The sequence below is a fragment of the Halichoerus grypus genome, chromosome 11 (genome assembly GCF_964656455.1).
Source record: "Halichoerus grypus chromosome 11, mHalGry1.hap1.1, whole genome shotgun sequence".
Classification (NCBI taxonomy): Eukaryota; Metazoa; Chordata; class Mammalia; order Carnivora; family Phocidae; genus Halichoerus; species Halichoerus grypus.
Genome location: NC_135722.1, coordinates 57,682,761 through 57,707,820, shown reverse-complemented (window position 1 = coordinate 57,707,820; position 25,060 = coordinate 57,682,761). Strand labels below are relative to the sequence as shown.

Below are 25,060 nucleotides of genomic sequence, written 5' to 3'. Positions count from 1 at the left end.
TTGCACAGGGGTCTAGGAACAAATCAGTCCAAGGATTAATTTAACTTGGCTTTGGAATCATATTCTAAAACCGTAGAAACCTCCCCATTTTGCAATAATTGAAAAAGGTAACATTGCAGGTATGAATAGGGGCGTATGGTTATAAAAATAACTGAAGTCAGAAAAGTATTATGTGGGCTCTACTTCCTTGCCTTCTAGTTTTGGGTCAGGGAGCCCACCAGCCACGCAAATGGGTTATTTCCGACAGTGGCTAGGGAGGGGTTCTTCTGGAAGACAAATTGTGTGAAAACCTTAATGAATACCAAAATAGGTGGTAGCCAGTCCTGAGAGTAATCGAGCGCACAGTCACGCAGTCTGGGCTCCCTGCTTGCCCTGGCAGAGAAGGCTGCGTGGCGTGGGGGTTGGTGCCTCTCATGAAGAGAAGGAGGAAAGCCCACTTCGAGATGTGCTGTGGCCGGTTTGGCCGGCTTGGCCGGGATCGCGTCCATTCTGCCAGGTGCTCATCCCATCTTGTGTCTCACCATGCCTGGTGGCAGGCTTCCAGTGAAGGGGCGTTGTGAGCACTTGCTGATCGAGCCCTTGCTGACAGCCTGCTTCTTTGTTGGGCACCGGGTATATAAAGATGAATGAATTCAGAGGTGGTGATGCTCAGCAGTTAAGATCATGGTTGCTGGAGGCCCATGGCCTGCCTGCATTCAAGCAGAAGCTCTGCCACTTGCTTGACCTTGGGCATATTACCTGACTCTCTGTGACTCAGTTTCTTCATCTGAAAAATGGGAGTCCTTGCAGGACGTACCTTCCAGGGAGGCTGTGAGCTGAAGTAAGCTAGTATATGTAAAGCCTTAAATAAGCTAATATATGTAAAGCATTTACAATAATGCCTAACACATAGCCAGTGTTATATCCATGTTTCCTCCTGCTGCTGTTATTAGGATTATTCAGAATGTATTTACTGAAATCGTATATTACATCCAGCCCTGTGCTGGGTGCCAGGGAGGGGGCAGTGAACAGGACATGGCCTCTGCCCCCATGGACTCCCAGTCACATAAATGACCACATGGCAGGAAGTGATCTGAATCTGAGAAGGATTCAGGTGGAGTGCTGTCAGAAGTCATAGTCGGGAGGTATCAAGACAAGCTTGATGGACCAAGGAAAGCTTCCTGGAGGAGGGAGCACTCATTGTGGGCTTAGAAGAATGGGAGGGATTTCTAACGTGAGGACAGCAGGGCAAGGGTGTGTATCCACCCTGCCTTGGAGGAGCTCTTCTTCTGAGAGTATGTGGAGACCTAGAAAGGTTCAGAAACTTACTGTGGGCCCTGCCTCAGGTGAAACAGCCCCCGAGAAGGAAAGAATACATATAATGGCTGCTACTCTGAGCATCATGGGATTCTGAAGAGGGGGAGGCAGCAGAAGCTTGAGTTGCAGAAAATGCTTCTCACAGGTGGGTTGGGGAGCATGTACTGGAGGGGTTTGGATTGTTCCAGAAGGGGAACAGCATGAGAAGAGGTGCAGAGGCAGGAATGGGCAGAATGTGGAGAAGGACAAGCCAACTTGAGCAGAGGACACAGAGCACTCACTGGGAGGGGAGGCGGGCCTGTTTGATTACAGAGAATCTGGAAGGGTGGGTTCCATTCTTTGGCTTTCATCTTCAAGCCAGGGGGTGGCAGGTGAATTTGATTTCGCTCTGAAGGTTTTTATGGGCTCATAAAAAACGACATATCGTGGGCTTGTAAAATATTAGCTCAATTGACAAAGTAGGATTAAAAGGTCCAATGGAGGTAAGGCCAAGGAGATAAATAGTATGCTCACTATATTTGTTTCCCTCCATGCCTCCGCTGCCTCCAGCACTCGACACTCAGCACCCAGCACCCAGCAGCCCTGAAATGAAAATGGTGGGAACCAGGGTGGGGAGGGTGCAGCATGCCCTGAACTTAATTGTCATCCCAGAAGACCTGTGAGGTCTAGGCATGGAAAGTGAGTCACAGAAGTTAGGTGGGTGTGAGACATCAGGTTCTTACTCCAAGCATCTACCGAAAACCTTTATGACGCAAGGGAATTCAGTGTTGGATGCAGGATCTTTTCTAATTAGAAGCTAGAAATGCCTAGTGCATGCCCTCAGCAGTCAGAATGGTTTCTGTTGTGTTAGCCGTGACATTCACAAACTCCTGTTCATGTCCCATCTTACTGCTATTTGAGCTAGTACTAGTAGGTTGAGGTATGTATTAACCTGAGGACGTCTGTCTCCAAGCAGGCACTCTCTAAACCAAAGTTTTCTGGGGGTAACACATAAATGTAAATAATGTTTTAAAAATAAAATCTGAAGAAAACTGAACAGAACCCTTTCTCTCCTACCCACGCCATGGATATAGTGACTGGGGGTTGGTGGGGGGGGGAGCTTTGGGCTTCTCTTCTTCCCTTTCCATTTTAATGCTTTTCACAGGGACCATCAGAGGGACCCCACAGTGACCCCCTCCTCTCAAGCCCCCAGACCTGTAGCTGGGGCAGGGCTAGGGGTGCCAGTGGGGAAATCACTTATTTAAAGCTCCACCCCCTGCTCCTCTGCCTTGTTCTAAAATGGTTTAGAACCAGCAGGATGGAAGAAGTTCATTGCTAATTACAATGGTGACTGTGATAGAATGGGGAAAACTCTGGAGATGTGTGGATAGGCTTTGGTCCTGCGTTCTCGTCTTTCCGCCATGGATGGACCCCACTTTCCTCATTCCACACCTGTAAAATAGATGCACCACCTCCTTCTAAAGCTCCTGGGAATGAAACAAGGCCGTCTGTGAGAGTGTCCAGTATGGAGCCTAGTACATAGTGGATTCTCGATGGCTACTTAGTTTGCCTCCCTCTTTTGTTCCCAAGAGGGCTTATCAAAGTAACAGTGTTCTTTCCTCACCCTTGTTTTGGCTGGTCTTTGATGAAATAGACCAAAGTCTCTATTTTATCTCGGACCCAGGACCATTTAGCACGTTGACTTGCGGTCAAGATGGTGTTTGGTGAGCTCTCCCATAGTCGTGTTCATGTGCAATCTCCTTGTGGCTCTGTAAGAGTACACTCTGCGCTGTTCATGGCTTCATTCAGCTGGGGTGTGCAGAGCACTCCCGTGTGCCGGGCCCCGTGTGGGGCTCTGACTAGGCAGAGCTGGGTGAGGCGGGGCCGTGCCGTCTGCAGCTCCCAGCTGGCTCATGGGGCAGACACCTACACCAGCAGTGATAGTCCTCTGCACCGTGTGCTGTGGCTGATGGAGGCACAGAGGAAGGAGTCAGGGCAGGTCGCCAAAGGCAAGGCCGGAGTCCTCCTTGAAGATCACGGACTTGGAGATGGCTGGGTGAAGGAGGGGCGGCATGGACAGCAGCATTGGGAGGGAGAGAACACGAAGCATTCAAGCCACAGTGAACGGCTCTGTTAGGGTTTTCAGATGAGGAAACCGATGCTGATAGAAATCAGAAGTACATACATGATGAATGTGACCCTTGGCAAGTCTTTTCCCTTTTCTGGGCCGATTTCCCCCATCCTCCAAAGAAGGTCCCTTTCATGACTCTCCAAACCTGTGACTCACAGCCTGCAAATTTGTGGGAAGCAGGCTTGAATCTCTGTCTATTTATCTTATCTTCCTATTTATATTTGGAAGCCCGTTTCTTCTTCTGTTAGAATTGCCTGCATTACCCGCCCGGGAAGCATCTCTGTTTACCTTGATGTGCTGTGAGCATGATCCAGGGTTATTAATAAAACAAGGCAGCCTCACAGCAGTGAGGTATGGGGAGCACAATTTTAGGACCAGCTGTCTCTGGGGGGCTTCGGCTGCCCTAGCAAGAATGCCCACCCTGCACAGGCACCGTCTAACCTCCAGGGCTGGGACGGGGTGAGGACCCTCTTGGCCTTTAGGGGAGACACTGATCCCCTTCCCCAGGCCATGGAACTCCCCTACCTACACACCCCAGAGGCTGCAAACTGACAGCCTATAGACGTGTTTTTGGGCTCACATCCTGTTTTAATTTTCAAGACATTTAAGGGGTGCCTGGGTGGCTCAGTCGGTTAAGCATCAGACTCTTGATTTTGGCTCAGGTCATGATCTCAGGGTTGTGAGATGGGGCCGTGGGGAGTCTGCTTGACATTCTCTCTCCCTCTCTCTCTGCTCCTCCCCCTGCTCATGTGTATGTGTGCACACACATGCTCTCTCTAAAATAAATAAATAAATCTTTAAAGAATAAAAAAGACTTTAATATAAAATCCAGGACATTTTGCTAAAAATAAGGATTTCCACCATCTCTTAAAAACTCAGATTCGGCAACCATAGGACCACCTTCTTGCATGCATTGTCCACTGGTCCTGAATGGTGGCTGCCCCTTTTAGAAGGGCATGAGTTTTTCAGTTTGCCATAGTCCCCACCCCTCCTTATTACTGACCCCTATAGGCATTTGGGTTTGCCAGCCTTGATCTACCCCCTCACTGAAACCCCAAATCCATATCCTTTGGATTCTCACGAGGCAATATCTAATAATCACTCACATGTTATTCCTGTATGCAGATACAGAGCCCAATCCAGGTAACAAGGCCATTTCCTGTTCATGTTCTCATCCTGTCCTCACAGCAGCCTGCTGAAGTGGGTGCGATTGTTCCCATTTTACAGATGAGGAAACCAAGGCTGAAGGAAGGGAAATATGGTCCTGGGTCATGGGTTTGGAGAATGGTACACTTGGGAGGTGGCTCTGCAGGATGGGCAGAGCATGGCTGGTGGCCTGTGTTAGAGTTTGGTATTAGCTCTCACTCGCTGGGTATCTGTGCAAGTCTCTGCCCCTTTGGGGGCTCCAGTTTCCTCCTCTGTAGAGTCAGGTCACTGCCCTAAATCAGAGGTTATTAATGTAAGCATGGGGATTGGAAAAAAAGTTAGCATTTTCCCCCATTGTGAATATGGGCAGTAAACCACAATAGCGTTAGACGTCTCTGGGACTCTGTTACCAGGAGAAATCTGATATTTTTGTAATCCCATTATAGTTGTAGGAGATACCGCAAAATATCATTTATACTCATAACTACTTCAAAGTTATGAGAGTTACTAGACCTGCCACTAGATCTGTTATAAATCTTGACTTTAAAAACAAATAAAAATATCACCATATCACAAACGTATCATTTTAATATTTTGATAACCATTTTAATATAATTGGTTTCCACTGTAACCCAAGGGTTTTTTTTTTTTATGCATTTGGGAACATTTTTCTGAGAAAGGGTCTAACAAGTTTCAAGAAACTACCAGAGGGGTCTGAGAGACAAAAAAAGCTAAGACCCTTTCCTCAGATGATCTCCAGGCCACTGGAACACCTGTGACTCTGGGCTCTGTGAGTATCAGGCCCAGACCTGCCTGCTGCCTCTCCACCCAGCGCACTCTGTGTCTACACCCATGGCAGCTTCTGAGGCCATTTCCGGGGCCCTAGGCAGCCTGGTTGACATTCAGTTACATCAGATTGTTGGAGGCCGAAGATGTCAGAGTAGCCAGTAGCCAGGAGCAGGCCGGAGGAGAGGGGATGGGGGCTCCCTGGGCGCCTGGCCCCCGGCCCTGAGGACTTCTGCACTGGGGAGTGCTGCGGTGCTCGGATCTCTGGGCCTGCGTGCGTCACAGCGTTCATTCTCTCCACTCCTGTTTTTCTCTGCAGATCCTTTCATGAGAATCCAGATCTGGAAGCCCTGGGTGCTTCTGGTTGTCTTGTAGGGAAGGAAGCTGAGGTGCAGAGAAAGAAAAAATCCCTGACCGTGGTCACATAGTTTGTCAGGGTCAAAGGAGGGACAAGAATGTACCTCGTCTGGTGCCCATTTGCTGGAATAGCAGGACCCAGTTCTTGGCTCACCAGGGGGCTGCCTTTTCTTATGAAGGTGAATCTTTAGTTTGTTTTTTCTTGCCCATTCCTGACCAGCATTTTTTTTCCTGAGACCTTGTCTTCTATTCTTCTTCTTCCTTCCTTTCTTCCTTTCTAGTCATTTAAAAAAAAATTTTTTTTTAACAGTTCAGGTTCTCTCCCAAGAGTTCAGTCTGGTCCCTTAGGGAGCTGCTGTGCTGTATTTTCAGACCCCTTCCACACATCAGAAGGGAGGTAAATTAATTGGCTAATTCCTGAAATCTCTATGGTGGCCATTGGAATTTACATTTCAGCTTTGACCCTGGAGACAGAGGAGAAAGGTACAAGCTTATAGTCTCATCACATTGATTATTCGTTTGTCAAATATTGCTTGAGCCTCTGTGTCAGGAATCCCCTGGGTTGAGCAGTAAGGGTAGATATAGCAATGGACGAGATGACAGGCTCCCTGCCCACATGGGGCCTCTTTTCAATTCAGACATTGAACAACTAGTTCAGTCATGCTGAGTAAGTGTAACAAAAGAAGAGCCGTGGATAATAGGAGGAGCTGGTCAACCAGGGCTGGGCAGCAAAGGCCTTTCCAAGTATATGCCTTATAGGCTAAAACCCAGAATGTAGCTGGAAATGAGCTGGGGAGGTTCTAGAAATTGGGACAGCATGTGCAAATGCCTTGAGGCAGGAAGAAGTGTGTGTTGATGGGGGAAACAGAAGAGAATCAGGAGAGAAGCAGATGGTGAGATTAGAGGGACAGACAGGGCGCAGAGATGAGGACCTTATAAACCAGGATGAGGGTTTGAAGGCACTTGAGGACAGCGGGAAGCCACAGAAGGAAGACATGGTCAGAAGTACCTTTTAAGACCATGTTTTTTGCAAAAGAAGAATCCGAGAGGGTAACAGGGGAAGCGGGGAAATTACTAAGAGTCTTGTGATAGCAACCATGAGGAAAGGTGGTCTTTTGGACTGAGGTGTTACCTGATTGCTAAGGATGAGGGAATGGGTTTGAGAGCTACTTATGAGATGGGTAAAGTGATTCACGAGCAGGAAAGAGTCAAGCCAGAAAGACTCTGCCTTCTTCCTGCCTCCCAAAGGTCTGTAGGGAGCAGAGACCATAATGTCATCTTGGCAGGACAGGGAGCCCCTCCTTGGCCGCTGTGATCCCCATTGAGGCTTGGTTGCATCGGCCTGGCTTCTTCATTGCTCGATGCCTGAAGCTGTCAGCAAAGCTGAGCCCCTGTGGCCAGAAAGGCGGGGGAAATAACTCTCCTCCATTCGTTTAATCCATCCCGTCACTCAGGTCTTCTGTACTGAGCGTCAACGTGGTGAACTTCACTTTTGTGCTCCCTGCCCTCCCAGAGTTCATGAGTCTAAATAGTGACCCAAATAAGCCCGTAACTATGAACCGTGAGAAATACAGGATCAAGAGCAGAGGTGACATTCAAAATATTTAACAATCCGAGTGCACGTGCACAGGCTTGTCAGAACAGGTCTCTGCCGTCATGCCCAGCAGGGGCCTGGGGGCCTTCCATTTGCCACACATGCCTTACCTTCTGGATTGTGGGGAGAAGCTCAGGTCATGGTGGGAGGCATGTAGGGGCTTGGGGGCAGGGACTGCACAGTGACTGGCATGGAGGTCTTTCATTATTTTAACCCCAGGCACAGTTGTCCTGCTCTGTACCTGCTGATCTGGACTGGGGGTCTGGGAAGGCTTCCTGGAGGAAGTGCTGTTTGAGCTGAGATCTGAAAGACAGGCCTGTGAAGCTGGGAGTGGTGATAGAAGAAACAGCCTGTGTAAATGCTCTGAAATGGGACGGACAGTAGGGTGTTTGAGAAACGAAAGGGGCAGCGTGTTTGGCGAGAGGAGGTGGGGCTGCCAGCAGGAGCCAGGCTCTCTGAGCCCAGGGCTCACATCTCCTATGAGCACGGGATACGGGGAGACCTGTTGGGGGGCTACTGCAGCAGCTCAGGTGAGAGTTGACTGTGGCTTGGACTAGGGTAGTGGAGGCAGAGGTGGTGAGAAGGGGACCAATGCGGGGGGGCGGTGTTAGAACCAGCAGGGGTCCATGATGTGTTAATGTGGGGGTGTAGTGAAGGGGATGGGTATCGGGGGTGGGCTTGTAGCTTGTGCTGCTGATGGAAAGTGGCGTCACTCACTGAGACGGGGACCAGCAGAAGAGGACACCTGAGAGATAAGGGTTGAGCAGTTGACATGTTAAGTTTGAGGGTGGCAGGTAGGTCCAAGCGCCAAAACACAAACTTCCGGTTCTTGCTCTGCTGCTCTGTGTAATTGGAGTGAATCACTTTGCCCTTCTGAGCCTCCCTGTCCTCCGCTATAAAACTGGGGAGGTAAAACCTGCTTTATGGGGTTGTTGTAAAGGTTGTCACAGACACGGAGGGAAAGCACCTCACATATTGTAAGCATGTGGTGACCACGGGCGGTCACTGGTAGCGGTTGACTTTAATTAAACATAGATGCTCAGGAATCTTATGACATCCTGCTACACAGAGGTACGTCGGGGACATTTTGTCCTTCATGAGACAAAACTTGGAGTCCAGGACACGGGCGGTGTTGGTGATGAGGAGTCTGTTTTCTTGGCTGTTGGAAGCACATGAAGCATCTGCCTTCCTCATTTAGGGGCTGGTGTTGTGTAGAGGGAGGGTCATTGAGGTGTAGAGGGAAGGTCATTGAGCTCTGAAGCAAATAGGTGGGCTCTCCTCCTGCCTCACGTATCCCGTGCTCATAGGAGATGTGAGCCCTGGGCTCAGAGAGCCTGGCTCCTGCTGGCAGCCCCACCTCCTCAGGCAGCCTGAGCAGGTCCTGTCATCTCTCTGAGCCTTAGTTTCTTTAGCTGTGAAATGGGGGTGGTGATAATACATACCTCCCAGGATGGTTATAAAATTCACGCTGCCCCATGTGGAGTGGTGCCTAATAAAGATTTCGGCTCTATTCTTTCTTATGTGGCCATAGTTCCCGTGGCTTAAGGAAGAACGTAGAGAGTGACATCAGGCCTCTTCCAGCCGGGCCTCAGCCCCCCTCCTGCCTTTGCCTCCTGTCACCTGCTCCTCGTCGCCTGCACGTCAGCCACAGAAGCCATCGCCACTGCCCCCCGCCCCACAGCCTCGGATGCCCTTTTCCCACCCTTTGTCCGTCAACCGCCTTCTTTGTCTCCATGGTCCAGGCAAATGCTGCCTCTTCCACGAAGCTTTTCCGATGCTGCCAAGGAGAATCCACAGGTCCATCTCTCTTGTCCCCGCAGCCCTGTCACTTGGCCCTCCCTTGAACACTCAGCATTCAGCTGTGGGATACAGCGCAGGCCGGCGTCCTTAACTATAATCCTCTTGGGCCCATGACCTTGTCTATTGCAGTCTCATACCACCTTCAAATCTGAGCACAGGTCCACACACAAAAATAATGGAAGTGAGTGGAATTGAATGGATTTGGCTAAGAGAAGCAGCTCAGTGACCCTGCAGACATGGGGCTGTGACCCAGGGACTAGAAGGCCAGCATCCGTGGCTGTGCTGTCCCAGTGGAGACAGAGGGAGCAGGTTGTTTTGGGATGGATGGTTTGGCCCTTGATGTCAGAAAGCAGCCTTCCCAGGGCAGCTCCAGGACAGCCAGGCCCACAGCCTCCAGGAACTGGGCCACTGCGGTCGGGCTGCTCAGGGGAGCTGGGCAAGGCATGATTATATCCCCATGAATGAAGTTAGGGGCCCTCCCCTTGGGCCTGGATCAGCCGCTGCTCTGTAGCTCTCCTTGCCCCTGCCTCATTCCTAGCCTCACCCCGCCCATCCATCCTCATGGCAGCCAGAGTGCTTGATCTCAAGGACAAATCTGGCCCTGTGATTGCCCAGCTCAAAAACCATTGATGGATGAGCCCGCTGCTAGAACCTGGCCTATGAGGGCTTCTAGGCTCCAGCCCTGCATCCATCCGTGCTTCCAGAGGTTTCACTTCACCTCCTGCTGCTGGTGCTTCTCAGAATAGGTCCACATTTCACACACCTTGCTGTGGACCTTTCTGTCTTGCAAACACTGTACTCCAGAGTCTTGCTTGAAGCCTGCCTTGCCCAGTCCCATCCCACTAAAACTAACCCCTTCCTGGCTGGGTCCCACTAAGATTACAGACCCCCCCCCCCCACCTCCACCCCAGTGGTAACACTTGTACCTTTTAGTGCAGGGAGCATGTCTAACTGACCATCTTTAGTAGTAGAAATCATAAAAGCAGTGAGTGCTGACCAAGACTGACCTGCAGGCCCCTGCTAGGTGTTTGAGAAATGCTATTCCATAGAATTCTCCCCAGGTTGGGATAAGGATCTCTGCTTTGCTGATGAGGAAGCCGAAGCTCAGAGAGGTTAGATGACTTTCTGTGTGTCACGCAACTCATGTAAGTCAGAACGGGGATTCAAGCATGGTTCAGGCCCATGCTGTCTCTGAAAATCTTTCTGGCTACCAACTCCAGTCTGGGTCTGACACACCAAATAGGCAGCCAGCGATTGCTTGTTGAACGGAAGGGTGAGCATGACGCTGCTGGGGGGAAGAGTTGATGTTTCAAGGACAGCTGACTTGCTTGGGTTTTAAAAATTGCAAAGGCCCTCTCACGTGGTTCCTGTGGGCCTGGTTGAAAAGAAGCGATGGTCTCCATCTTGGATTCTTATTGGACACACCATGTTTTTAGGTAACTCATAAAACCATTATTATCTCTCGCACAACCCCGAAAACTACCTCATTCTGAGAGCAGCTTTGTGTAGTGTGTCCCCGGCTGCGGGCACCTGCAGAGGAGACAGCTGTGGGGAGGCTGCCTGGACGAGGACACAGCTGGTCTTGGGAAGCAGTTACAGCATCGGGATGTCACTCTTGAGCCTGCCAAGCCGTGGTAGGTTGTTAGGTCGTTAGGGCTGGGGCCTTGTGGCTAGAGTACAATTTTCTCATCCTAAATTGCTTCATACCTGAAATGCGTCATTTTTGCAATGTCACACACACACAAAGTGAAATCTAACTGAGAGAATGACAAAGGAGAAAATCTCTGACTCTGAAATACCCAGAAGAAAGCTAAAGTGAACATGTTTTCAGGACCTAATCAGCAGCAGAAGTCCAGGAGAAAAAAAAATCTGAGCACCAACAATGATGAAGTTGGAAACCGCACGGCCCTCAGGGGAGAGCGCCTCCTCACTCAGACAGCTAGTGGCAATATGGCCAGCTTTGCTGGGCTCAACAGAGTTTTTTGAAATCAGCTACCCTGCCTGAAGGAGTGAAACGCAGAGCTCAAGCAGCATCTCTGAGTCTCGGAGTTACTGGAACCTCATGAGCAGGGACAGCAAGGGCTGCCAGAAAGGAGGCATTACCCTGTGCCGTCACCAGCCCTGCTTTGTGGGTCAGTGGTGCCCTTCCCTTGCAGGTCCTGACCCACTCAGGCCTCGAGTCCATCTGGATACAGTGGGAAACCCAGCAGGACTTCAGTCCTTCTAGTGGGTGGAGCCTGGATGCTCAGTACCCCTTTTTCCAACCACAGAGTACTTTAGAAAATGTGCCTCAAAGGAAAACTCCAGTAAATAGCCAGAGGAGCTCACTTAGTGTGGGGGTTTAGGGCTTCCTGGAGGAGATAGTGTTTAAGCTGAGAGGCCTGAAGGATAAATTTGGGTTAGCCAGCAAAGAGGAGAGCAAACAACTTTCCAGGCAGATGGAACAGCACATCCAGGGCCGTGAATTGGGAAGAAGAATGACCCACTTGAGGATCTGCAAGGAAGCCAGTGTGACTAAGTACAGAGACTGGAGGGGAGATGGATGTATCGACAGAGACCCAAGCAGCGCAGAAACTGGGTCCCGGAAGCACCCTTTTCAGGCACAGGTGCACGTTCTGGACTTTGGATTTGATCTTTAACCGGCTAGGAAGCTGTCAAAGAGCTTTAGGCAGTGGAGACTATCTGATTTGCATTAAAAAAAAAATCCCTCTAGTTTCTGGATAGTGAGAGAATTGGAGGAGAGGATATGGGTAGCAGTTAGGAGGCTAGGTGAGAGGTGATGGTGGATTGGTGAGGGTCGTGGTGCTGGAGAGGGAGAAACATGAACAGGAACAGAATTAAAGTCTACTTAGGAAATAGGACAGATGGGACTTGGTGACTGGTGGGGAGAACGCGCAGGGAGGTATCGGGACAGGTCTCCAGATTTCTGGTGGGGCCATAGTACCTGGTAGCGCCATTTACCGTGATGGAACTCACTGGAAGAAAGCTAAAAATAAGAGTCAAGGCAAGAGACCAATGGCAAACTCTATGTACCAAACAGGAAAGAGGCTAACACCCAACCAAGCAATGGGCAAAGGACTGTGAATGTGCATTTCCTAAAAGAAGAATTGCAAATGGCCAAGAAGCATAGAAACAGATGTTCAACTGATATCCAAAAATGCAGACTAAAATAACTAGGCTCCATTTAACTATCACACTGACAAAGATAAAAAAGCACATTAATGCCTAAAACTGATGAGATCATGAAGAATTGGCATGTCTCTGTGCTGCTGGTGGAAATTAAAAGTGACACAGTCTTTTGTGGGGGGCAGTTACAAATTTCTTAAAAATGTCAAGCTATCAGATCATGATCTCAGGGTCCTGGGATCAAGCCCCACGTTGGGCTCCGCATGGAATCTCTTTGGGATTCTCTCTCTCCCTCTGCCCCTCATGCCCACTCCCATGCTTGCTCTCTCTCTCAAAATAAATAAATAAAATCTTTTTTTAAAAATGTCAAGCAATAAAGGGGGGCCTGGCTGGCTCAATCAGTGGAGCATGTGACTCTTGATCTCAGGGTCATGATTCGAGCCCCATGCTGGGTGTAGAGATTACTTAAAAATAAAATATTTTTAAAAAAATGTTAAGCAGTGGGGCACCTGGGTGGCTCACCTGGTTAAGTGTCTGGCTCTTGACTTCAGCCCAGATCATGATTTCGGGGTCCTGAGATCGGGCCCCGCGTGGGGCTCTGCAGTTATCGTGGAGTCTGCTTGGAATTCTTTCCCTCTTCCTCTGCCTCTCCCTTCTCCTCTGACCTTCCACCTGCTCATTGTCTCTCTCTCTCTCTCTCTAAAATAAATAAATAAAATCTTTTAAAAAAATGTTAAGCAATATAGTCTAAGTATACAATCAAGCAACCACAAAAAGATACATGTACAAAAATATTAGAGTATTTTCACTAGTGAAAAAATGAAAACACCTATATGTACATTAATAGGATTAATTGTGCATGTATGTAACCCTTTAAAAAAGATAAAAATCAGTGTGTATAATAGGATCCCATTTTATAAAGTGTCTGAATGTGTATGTATGTGAATGTGCGTGGGGGTATGTATACAACAAGGTTTGGGAGGAAGCCTGTCTAAAATCATATTGCTAGTGGTAGGTGAGTTTTTATTATATTTAATCAGTTTGGGTAAACAGAAAAAAATAATCCTTTAGAAGAAGAGAAAAGAGTAACTGCAGTGTAACAGAGACTTTAATTAAAGTCGGCTGGAAGGGAAGCCAAGCGATGGTGACTCATCCTGACTCCAGCTAGTGGGAGACTTCATGGAAGAGGTGTCAGCCCAAGAATGAAAAATCATTGCTTTCCTGTGTCTGCACAACTTTGTAGCTTGTATTCATGAGAAATGGGGAACTCTCCAGAAAGTCTGAGCCCATTCTGCAGGCCTTTGAGTCTGTTTACTCTCTGGTCATAAAAAATTCATGCCAATTAATTTTCAACAAGATGACAGGAAACAGAAGCCTAGAACTCTAGAAAGATACCCAACACCAGGTTCGATCAGTGCCCAGGACAGTCACTCCACCACTTTCTCCCACTTCCCATGACTCGCTTGGGGTCTTCTGCTCATTTGCAGTCGCAATGGCATTCCTGGATATTATGTTATCAGCCCTTTCTGTTTCCTTGGTTACTATCTTGGATCTTTGAATAAAGAATCACTTTCCCTTCACATTTTCTAAACTTGGTTTTAGAAATTCTGCAGCTTCTTATCCAAGTGCCCTTTTGGGAACTTAAATATGCATTGATACAATCTAGTCACTTTATGGAAAAGCTGGTGACCTAACAAAACAGGATGACCCTGCCTTGACTTGGAAACAGAACTTAATTGGGGGCCTGATGCCACAGAGTTGTAAATTGGGGGTCTGCAGAGGGGCGGAGAGGAAACTGAAAATACAGAGCCCAGGGTCGGAAGTGAGCAAATGGGGGCCCCCAAGTCCCAGTTCCTTCGGTTCTGGGCTATGTGACCTCAGGCAACTTTCTTGACATTCAGTAAGCATTAGATGCTTTTGACATTTCAGCTTTGAAATAGGACAGACTTATGTTCCAAGGTCTGGCTGCAGCATGACGAGAGACCCCTAAACCAGCCTTCCCAAGACAAAGTAGGGGCATCGCTGGGAAGTGCAGAGATGAGCATTCTAAACTTCAAAAGTTATTTATTTTAATGAGTATTAGAAAAAAAACCCATAAAAACAACACTTCAAACCTATGACTTCATAGAGATTTGTATATAGAATGGTCATGACTAAAAATTCCTTTAAGCTGTTAGCAACAATTTTGCTATTAGAGAATCCATCTGAGTTGAAAGATTGCCTTTCAGTGGGCCTTAGAGAGAAGGGGGGTGGGGAAATAAAGTGCAGCAGAAACTTTTTAAGAAAAAATCCATTAAAATAAAGTTAAGCAAAAAATGTGAATCAACTTGGAAAAATTAGTAAACGATAGTAGAGGTGAGACACCACTACGGCAAAAATTGGGCAAGTGGTGCCAACGTGATTTCAGTGGGTCTTGGATGGACCTCGGAACCTCCCTGAGTTGCAGTTTTCTTGTCTGGAAGATCTCCCAGGGTGGCTAAGAGGCTCAGGAGATAATATCCATAGATATTACCAGCTCAACAGTATGGACTCATTGTCACATAGTAGGGATTCAAATATATGTTTCCTTCACTTTTCCTTAGCTTTGTGTTTTTAAGGTAAAAGTGATCTCTGGGATGGGCCAGTCTAGTTTCCTTATTTTGCAGATGAGGTAACTGAACCCAGACTGGGGAAAGACCAGCCCAGGGTCCCTCCTGTCACTGGCTCTTCCCTCCCCTGGGCTCTGCTGTGCACGGTGCCTGCCGGAGACCTGACCAGGGCCCAGGAGTCTTGGGGAAGCCAACAAAGCTGATGTCGGAATAAAAAAGAGTTAATAATGTGAACAACAGTCGAGGTATAATACTGGGGGTTCCGGGGTGGGGGGAGCATGGTGATCTGTGTGTGACTTTTCAGTATAGTATGCCTTTGTGGTCCCTGCTTTGCAAAATGGTGAACTCTGTGCATTAGAAGAGAAAAACTGGAAAAATACCCTAAAATGTTGAGCGTGAGTACGTTGAGGTGGTGACATTTTTGTTTGCTTTATTTCTCCTGGTATTTCAATGGTCTTTTACATTTTTACATTTATGAAAAAGAAAAATAAATGCCAAAATGATGGAAGGGCTGAATTTTCTGTACTGGGGGTTGAATGCCATCGGCGCCCTACATGTCACATAACTGTTAATTATTATACTTCATTTTTGAAATAATGCCCTTCCAGCCCCTGACCATTAGCAATTTCCCCAGTTATGTGGGATCATAAGCAGTTGGGAACTGATACAAGGTATTAAACCTCTGATGCATTTTAGTCCAGTGGTCTCAAGGGATTAATTGCGAATCATCTTCTTGTTTTGCAGATGGAAAAACTGAGACTCAGAGAGGGCTAGTGATCTCCCGGACACTTGGTCAGTAGGTAAGTGATAATGCTGAAAGTGAGCTGGAAACAAGATATGCTGCTAGTTTCCGCAACCAAAATCTCTGCAGGCTCATTGTCCCAATCTCGTGACTTTTCTGATGTGTGCAATTCAAGACAGGAAATAAGATGAGTTGGTTTGAGGCATTTGGATATGATTTGCCCTGTAGTTTCTGTTTGTTTTCACTGTTGAGTTGGAATGTTTAACAAGCGAGTTTGTGAAGGCTTCCTGGGCATTGCCTGCCTGTAGTGGATCTTTCCCGGGGAATGGTAGGGCTCATTAAAACCTGGCCCACACTGTGGCTAGTTTGACATCACTGACCCTTCCAGATACCCAACAGTTTGGTGCATCTGGAACAGAGCCTGAGACAAGGGGGTGAGGGGAGCTGGGTTTTAGTCCCACCATCAGCTGTTTTGTGACCTTGCACAAGCTGCTTAACTCACAGGCTTACTGGTTCTTTCAAACCATTTTTTCCCCAGAATATTTGGTGTCAGTCCTCTGTGCCAGGCACTGAGGATAACAAGATACATACAACACAGGCTTTGCCCTGGAGGCACTCACAGCCCAATTTATGAGCGCCTCCATTTCCTCATTACTGTCTCATCATGAAAATCTCTAACATCTGCTTTGGAGTTTACAGTCTGTAGGGCATTTTGTGATCTTCCCCCAAACTCCGTAAGATGGAAAGAAGCTGTTATTGCCATTTTGCCAAGAAGAAAACCATGGCTCGGGGAGTTGGCAAGGCCATACAGTGCGGAAGGGTTAGAGCTGACCTTGAAACCAAATTTCCCAACTCCAAAGCATTTGTTTCTGGTAACAGCAAACTGTTCTACCTGATGACTTTAGCCTTCGAACCCTACCCCTTAGCAGTGAGTAAAACACTGGGGAGATCAGCACCGGGAGGGAGCCCATGCTGGTGGAAGGATACTTTTGGCTAAGGGGTACTTTCTTGTATCTAGCTAATGATTCCAGAAAGCAAAGCCTTCTCTGACTGAGAATGAAGGCAGCCTTGAGCTCTGGGTAAGTTGATAGCCAGAAAAAAATATGCCCCCCGGCGGAGGCCCAGGCCACCTCCAGGTGGCTGGTACTCAGCATATCAGAGGGAACCCGCCCCGAGCCAGAGGGGCACAGACCCCTTCTCCCACAGTGACCCTACGGAATGCTGTTGCTTTCCACCAAAGCTTGATGATCCTGGTGGCGCCAGCTTTTGCAGAGTTGCCTGGTCTCAGGCAAGACGTGGAGAATGATATGGATTAGAGGTTGTGCTCTTTGTTTGTGGGGATGACAACTTGGGCAAGAAGCTCTTGGGCTCCCTCAAAGTCTGCAATTTCAAAGGGTGCATGGATAACCTCCGGGACCGGGACGGGTTTTCGGCTTTATAGCATGTGTGTGTGTCGTGAATTGTAGCTATGCTTGATGAAGATGTGCTGACGTGTGTGATACACAGGACGTGCAGGGTTTATGGGGAGCGCAGGTGTGCGAGCATGGGGTGTGGAATCTGTAAGGAGTGTGTGTGTGTGCGTGTGTGTGTGCACTTTATCTCTAGGAAGCAATTTATATGAAAAAAAGAAACACGGGTGTAATTTTTCAACAGGACCAAGAAACGGGCTTTTAATAAGTATCATTAAACTCTTATATTACAAGGCGGAGGCCTGCCTTGCTTTCATCCCGGCTTGGATCACACAGCTCTCCCTTGCCCTGTTCTTTAGTGTCAGATAAAAACTCCGCCTATTTGTAGTGGTTTCTCCAAAGCCGTTTCTCCCCCTCCCTCCTCTCCCCCCGCCCCCGCCCTACCCTGCTGCTTGTCTGATCTCTCCGCTCGGACCCCGACACAGCCGGGGCTGGTGTCAGGATTGACAGATGATATCTGCGGGTGTCCCTGGAATCTGAGCGTCCTGCATCTCACGTTGTTCCAGCAGGAGACTTTAGGGTCTTTGTTTAGGAGCTGCTCCAAGCCGAGAGAGAGATCGGGGCTCCTTCCTTTCCCGGAGGGTCACTTACAGTCAGTGACACCCGGCAGTACTGTGTGTGTGCAAACCCTTTCCTTTAGGGATTGGGTTTCCCCTTGTCTGACATGGGAGGAGGAGAAGCTCTGTTGAAAGGTAGGTTTCACTGTGCACTGAAAGCCTTCTGCCAGGTCTCCTAAGGAAGCTGGTTCCCAGAGTGATTATCTTTCCTGAGCTAGGAGTGAAGTGCTCTGTGATAGGGAGCTTGGCAGGCTTAGCAACAGGCTTACCAAACCGTGCTGTAAGAATGGTCATTCGTGTAAACAGGTCTGAGTCGGTGCAATTTGGTTCTTTGTGCCCTGGCTCAGTTCTGGGGCTGGTGTGTTCTGATTTGCATGGCTCCTTTTCAGAAGTAGTATATTCTGTAAGGTGCAGAGTTCTGCCCGCATCGTCCTTGCTCACCCCCACGGTACGCAGCATGGGGGTACCCGGTGTGGGGTTGAGTGTGCAGCGGGGGGATAGCCAGTGTTTGTGATCTGTAGAGAAGCCCCTGGCTGTGGGAGCAGAGTGCCCCAGGCCGGGATACTCATGCCTTCTATAATATAACAGGCCTACATTTGACTCCTAGCTTGGCCTCTTACTACACCAACACACTCAATTTCTCTTGGTCCTGGAGGACCTGCCCTACTTGGAATATTCTGCCTAGTTCTTGCTGGCAACTCCATTGGAGTGGCCAGCCTCTGGTCCCTGTGGCTCCACACCAGACGGGCCCCTGAACATCACAGTGCTGCCACCCATCCTGGGTGGGGGTCCTGCCTTGACCTTTATACCCACCCAGACGGCCCCTCCAGGACTGGGACAATAGCCCACGTTAGCTCTTCCAACACCATTATGCAAGGCACTATGGTAACATCTTAGATATACTTTCTATTTTCTAATTTTTACCTCCATTTTTCCAGATAAGCTATTTCAAAGAAGTTAACATGCCGGAGAGTACTCAGGTATTCAGTGATAATGCTGGGATTTGAGCCCAGGTGTTTGGACCAAAAAGTTTATGCTCTTGTCATATATAAAGTGTATAACACACGATGACTAGCAAAAACGGTTGTCACCTTTTAGTGATGGTGCTTTTGAAAGTAATTATTAGTAAAGCATTTATCATAGTACATCCTAGTTGTTGGTTGTGGTCTTCTCGCACTAAATGGTGAGGTTCTTGAGGGCAGACACTAGGACGTTAGCCCCTAGCAGGATACAGGGTCTGCAGCAGACAGAGCTTCTAGTCTCCTGTAGACTAGAAATTTGGAAGGACTAACTATATTAATAATGACCAGCTTTCCTGATTGCTGACCTTGTGCTTGACAAAGTGCTAAGTGCCTTGTATAAATTATTTTGCTTCTTAAAATAACCCTATAAGATAGATACTAATATTATAACCATTTTCCACCTCAGAAAACAGAGGCTTGAAACGTTTGGATAACTTTCATAGGTTATCCAGCTGTTGGGTGGCAAAGCTGGAGGTGGGAGCCCAGCTTACTGACCCGAGAACATGGTGCTAAACTGCCATGTTTTGCTTCGCCAGGATGTTCTGGCCTTCCCTAGATGTCCCAGTGGACCACAAAGCCACAGCCCATGCCCATGACTCCTTCAGTAAATTCCTGAAGCTGTCACTCAAATCCTGGGGACAAAGCTAGTGAAGGCCAGGAGGCCACAGTCAGGTATCGAAGACAGTAGGAAGAGCCACTAATAACTAACGGGAAAGTAGACTGGATTTATAAGACACAAGTGGGGCAAAGTCAACATCAGGCACAACCTTTTGAGGTCCATGAAGAGCAGGGGTGAAGTGTTTCAGTGGCACTTTCCAGGGGAATTTCTTAGGCTTGGCAAGTGTGCCCACAGACTCATTGACGGGTGAGGCTGGGTGAGGGGAAAGGTCTTCGTGCACTGCTCTCAAGGGAGGGCCTTCCCTTCTAGTACCTTCCCACAAGACCTCACAGGCCAATGATTTATTTCATCATGTGGAGCCTCATCTTATGCAAGCCGAAGAAATGGTACTCCTCCTTCATTGCCACAAGATAATTGACCCCTTGTGACTTTGTCCAAAGGGTAACAGGAGCATGTGTTTTTAAGTGAAAGGTTAGCAAGCACTAGGGAGGCAGCTTTGAGCTGGGGAAGAGGGGGGCTTGGAATGGCTCTGGGGGCTGCCAAGGTGGTACTAGGATTCCAACTGTTGACTCTTGACCAGCCTGGGGCTCCCTCCGCATGCCTCCAGGCTACATTTGGTGTCCCTGGGACTCCGGTGAGGTGCGCTGGTGCCCTCATCTAAATGCTAGAACAAAAAAATAAATAAATAAAAATAAATAAGTGCTAGAACAAGAACAACTGTTTCGGAAGACACAAGTGAACACTCGGTGGCCAAGAGAAAAGTAAGCAGAATGACATGATGACATATCAGTGAGAGCCTTCGTGGGCAAGTCTTCGGGTGGGCTCGGGGCTTTGCCCTTCTGGAGGCTGGACCTGTGCATCCCAAGGGCAGTGGTGCTGCTGAGCCTGGGAGCTGGACCCTGAGGCCCTTAACTCTTTTCCTCCATAGCCAAGAGGCCCTTCCTCTTTCCTTGGAAACCATCATCTACAGAGCCCTGGGGGCCTCATGGACTTCTCCCTGGGACTTGCGTTGGAGATAGGTGGACAATTCTCTGTTGGCATCTGGGCCCCCACCCGTTGATCCTCTTCTTGTTCCCACGTTGGGCTTCTCTGTTGCCGAGACTGACGTTCGCCTGGGATATACTCCCCTAGCCAGACTGTTGGTTTACAGCCCACATCTGTTCTCCCTGGCCGTCATGCCTGTTCTGATCGGTTGCTGTCTGTGTCATATCAGCTCTTAAATATTTTGAATTTCACTCCTGCTCGCAAGCCTTCCTTTGTGCAGAGCCAAAATGCCCCATACCAGCTGCATCCTGACTCCGGCACACGGGGCCCGCGCCAGCCTCTCAACCACGGCTGCACAGAGCTGAAATGGTTTTCGCCTGCGAGAAGGGCTTGTGGTGCTTCCTCATCCCTCCCAGGGCCTCAGAGTCACCCACATGTCTCCGGTCACACAGCCACGTGGGGCTCGGCAACATGTCTGTCCCTGCTACTGCAGCCAAAGCGCAGGCCCTGATGTTGCTGTGGCGGTTGACCGGGGAGCAGGAGGTGGTGCGTTCGGCCCCGGTCCCTGGCGTGTGCCTCCAGCAGGCAGCGTGCTCTCCTGCCTGCCCCGGGACATGACTCCCAGGTTCACTTAACCGCGCCTCTAGGAACACGCTCCTTCCTCCAATGAGCACGATGTGCCAGCTTCTCAGGCAGAATTCCTTATGACTCTGTTCTGTCCTTCCTCCTCTTCTTAAAAAAGAGCAAAAGGAATGGCAGAAGTAACGTTATATGAAAGAAAGCTCACGTACTTGGGACTCAGGCAAACCAAGATTTCCGTCCAGGCTCTGCTCCTCATTTGCTGTTTGACTTTGTGGAAATGGCTCAATTCTCTGGCCTCAGTTTCCTTGTCTGGAAGATAAGGATGACAGAACTGACAAGTGACAGCTACCGTGTGCCTGGCAGAGTTTTGAGCATTTACATGAAAACCACTCCCCTGCACCCGACGTAGGTAACGTTCATCTCTCCTCATCTTGCAAACGAGGACATTGAGGCACAGAGTGACAGAGTGACTTTCCCAAGGTCACACAGCTAAGTGGCAGAGCCCATACTCAAACGTAGGTAGCTGGCAGCAGAACCCGCACTCCAGACCTCTCCAGCTCTATCTCAGGGCTGTGTAAGCACCGATTCCCAAGTAGTGTGGTTGGAGCTGAGGGCGCTCTTCCTACAAGCCAGTTCTGTTCCATTCTTGTTCTGTGTCTCACGGAAAGAGAAAAAAAAACTCCTTCCATTCACTGAGTACAACCACATGCTGGGTGCTACACTATGTGCTTTTCATTCATTATCTCATTTAAATTTTCCAGTTTCTCTCTCTCTCTCTCTTAGAGAGCATGTGTGCACATTCGAGCAGGTGGGGGAGAGGGGCAGAGGGAGAAGGAGAGAATCTTAAGCAGACTCCACACAGAGCTCACAGCCCAACTTGGGGCTCAATCCCATGACCCTGAGATTATGACCTGAGCTGAAATCAAGTCAGATGCTTAACCGACTGAGCCACCCAGGTGCCCCCCATCCTTTTTAATATTGTTCCAATTGTACAGGTGAGGGGACAACAGAATGGGCATCATTTGAGGTAGTGAGCTCCTCATCAAAGGAATGATCCAAACAGGAACAAGACGGCCTCTTGGTGCGGCTGTACTGGGGATTCTGGCCCTGGATTGTTAGATCATCCCCTACATTCCACAGTGCTCTTCAGTGCTTGGCTTAGGATTTGAACACTATCAAGTCCCGAGGGTTTTGCCAGAGTAGAAAGGGAAGATGGGAAGGAGTCCCCTGAGCTAATTCCACTGTTTCAGTGTTTTCTAGAAAACATACACTGACCCTGAGAGAGAAACAGAGGCCAGTGAAGTGGTTTCTGCCTGTGGCTAGAATCCATATGACTAGCAGCCAAGAAACCCAGATTGTAGTCTAGGTTCTGCAGTTGGTTGAGAAATCATTTAACCTCTCTGTATCTTTTATTCAAAAGAAATAATAATAGTTACTGTGTTTATAAAATAACACATACGTGTAACTTGAAAGCACCATGCCAATGAGAGTTGTTAGCATATACTGTTCTCCCTCCTGATGACACCTTCAATTTACAGCAGCTCCAAAAATTGAATCAGGGACAAATGCTATCTCTGCTAGGGTTAGAGCCTGGGAGGAAGCGTGACTGAAAATGAGCAGAATGGAGCCAGCCCTCATTTTTAGATTAGAGGGACTCCAAGCCTCAAGCAGAAATCTATGTCTACGTAGGCAAGAGAAGAAAGAATGGAGAACTTACCTTTGAGTTTCCTTCCAAACAAGGGAAAAAGGGAAAGTTGATGGAGTATGTGTTCTCATTGGCTAACTAACGTCAGGTCTTTGGTGAGGAGTAAGCATAAATGACAAGCTACTGGCTAAGCATAGAGGGATAGAGCTTGTGCAGGAATGGCAAATGCATGATGCATTAGGTTGGGTTCTTGGGACCAGACTCCAGGGAGATATGCATGCAGAAAGTTTGTTAGGTTTGTCCCCAGGATCAGCATTTGTAAGGGAAGTAAGATTGGATCAAGGGGGGAGTTGAACTTCAATGCATCACAACATGGACATCCACTGACCCCATGGGGAGCGCTGGAGCTGGGATGGTCCTTCAGATACGCTGCATTGAACCTGGGGGAGTTAGTCTCACTGCCCTCTGCAGTAGCAGCTGTGGGCGGGCTGCCCCTGGGTGAGGCAGCTCTCTTGGCCAAGGGCCATTCCCAGAGAGGGACTCCACTGAGAGCTGTCAGCAGCCAAGGGCAATAGTCCCTGCAGCCGGAGGGCTGAGTGCCTTCGTCCCAGGGCCTGTATCTGGGCAGCACGGCCCCACATCCACCACACACGGCATGCAGCCTGCTCTTTCTTCCGTACACCCCACCGCAGACCTCGCTAAGTGAAAAGGCTCTCTTTACCACCGTGCTCAGATGAGGCCTCAGAATTTGTTCAAATACAATGCTTCAGATAAACATTATCAATCAGTTGGAATTGGCTGGTGAGAAGGAACCCACTTGCTACCTTTGGCCTCTACATCTGTAGGAGACATTTACTGATGGCATAATAAGAAGTCTCCAGTGTTATGATTGTTCTTACAAGATCGAACAGTTGGCAAACTGTAGACAGTTTCCCTGACATGTCTTTTGGAAAATGTGGATCTTCTTGTCCTCTTCCTTATTATCCACTCTGACCACATTCCATCTGAGCTCTGACTTGTTTTCCTTTTACCCCTGCTAAATGCCGTTTTCCCTAGGATTCATTTGCTTTTCATCTCCATCTCCCTCCCTCCCCAGCTGTCTCTCTCTCTTTTTTGCCACACATTCTTGCATCGTCTCATCCATTCTTATTTCAACCATCAGCCCTCCTCAGAGTATCCTTCCTTCAGCTGGTTTTCACAATCCCAGTCACCTGCCAAACCCATCCCCCCGATTAGCCTGTCTGGCCTTCATAACAGCATGTGACATCCGGGTTTAGTTGGTAAAAAAGATGGATGCTTCGAGAGGCTAAGATGCTTTCCGAAGGTGAGACATCTTGCAGGAGAGGACTGGGCTTTCTCTTAACGTCTGTAGGCTCCCCAAATCTGTGTTCTTTCTTTTACACCTTTGGGACATTTGTTGGGGTGATCCCTTGATGACTCCAGGTTCCCCTTTTGTTGAGTCTCACCTGGCTGAGAGCCCTGCAGCCCTCGGTTGTAGTCCTGTAAATCATCAGGAATCACTGCAGAGTGCTGGTGGACACCCTACCCCACTGGGTGGGTTGGAGACTCTCCTGTTTTCCCTGAACAGGGTAGTTAGAGAGTGCTGGATCCAGTCTGGTCCTTGGGCCTCCATTTCAGCGAACTTTGCAGATGCTGCAGTGGTGAGGAGCCTTGGTGATCACAGACTCACTGTCAGGGTCAGTGGGATGAGGCTGGCACTGAAGCTGACAAATGGACTTGTTAGGGCTTTTGATGAATGAGACTTCGGTCAGTCCAGATGGCCAGCCATCGATAGTCTGGCAGCATCACTGAGGGACCCACCTGGGTCTCTGTGCCGAATGCCCGGGCTCTCTCATCTGTCATCCTGCTCCATTGAGGAAGTTGCTTTTGCTAAAGGGAGGCCTTTTGCTGTCACTTGAGGTCCGGTTCCATCAAAACCAAGGGTCAATTAGGCTGTTGTTAAAGAGGACCGATAGAAGCCCCTAGTCTGTGCCAGATAAGCAGCTAAGCCCGTGGGATACAAAAATAAAACCAGTGGCTCACCCCCTCACCCTGGAAATGCAAACTGGTCGGGTTTTTTTCATGTTGTATAAATGGATGACATGGGTCCCTGATCCATGAAGCTTCTGAGCTCTTACAGGCAGTGTGTTGATTCTGCCCTCTGCCCTTGAGTCTATGACTCCTTTGCACAGGGAGAAATTTGGAATCCTTCTGGTGAGTGGAAAGGAGGCTCACTCCTCTCTGATACAGGTTTTCTGTGTGACCTTGGTCAGGGCACTTGACCTCTCTGGTCATCAGTGTTACCTCAACGTCAATGTAGAAAGAGGCCACTGCAATGCCTTAAGAGCCTACTGTTGGGGAAGCTCCTTATATAATGCCCTGTACACAGTAGGTGCTCTATAAAGTATACCATGTTTTCCTTCCCCACCCCCAGCCTATGATTTAGTGAGATCAGTGGAGAAGTATTTGCTAGACATTGATGACCTACAGAGCACGAATATTTCCCCCAACGAATGCTGTAAATCTTTGTTGGGCGACCCAGGCCTGAATTGGTTCCTGGGTCTCTGTCTGGCGTGTTTCTCCCTGGACCCCCAGGGGGACAGCTTACATACTCAATACCTCTGACCAGCCCTGACT

The 25,060-nt window shown here is 48.7% G+C and overlaps 1 protein-coding gene across 2 annotated transcripts in view; it reads left to right on the top strand.

The window, feature by feature from the left end:
• The window catches only part of TENM4 (teneurin transmembrane protein 4), a 2,958,785-nt gene that overhangs the window by 2,373,386 nt on the left and 560,339 nt on the right, over positions 1-25,060 (top strand). For both annotated transcript variants that reach the window (XM_078058602.1, XM_078058603.1), the window contains one exon: positions 15,548-15,603. The gene's annotated coding sequence lies outside the window, so the exon portion shown is untranslated. The remainder of the gene's footprint in view (positions 1-15,547; positions 15,604-25,060) is intronic.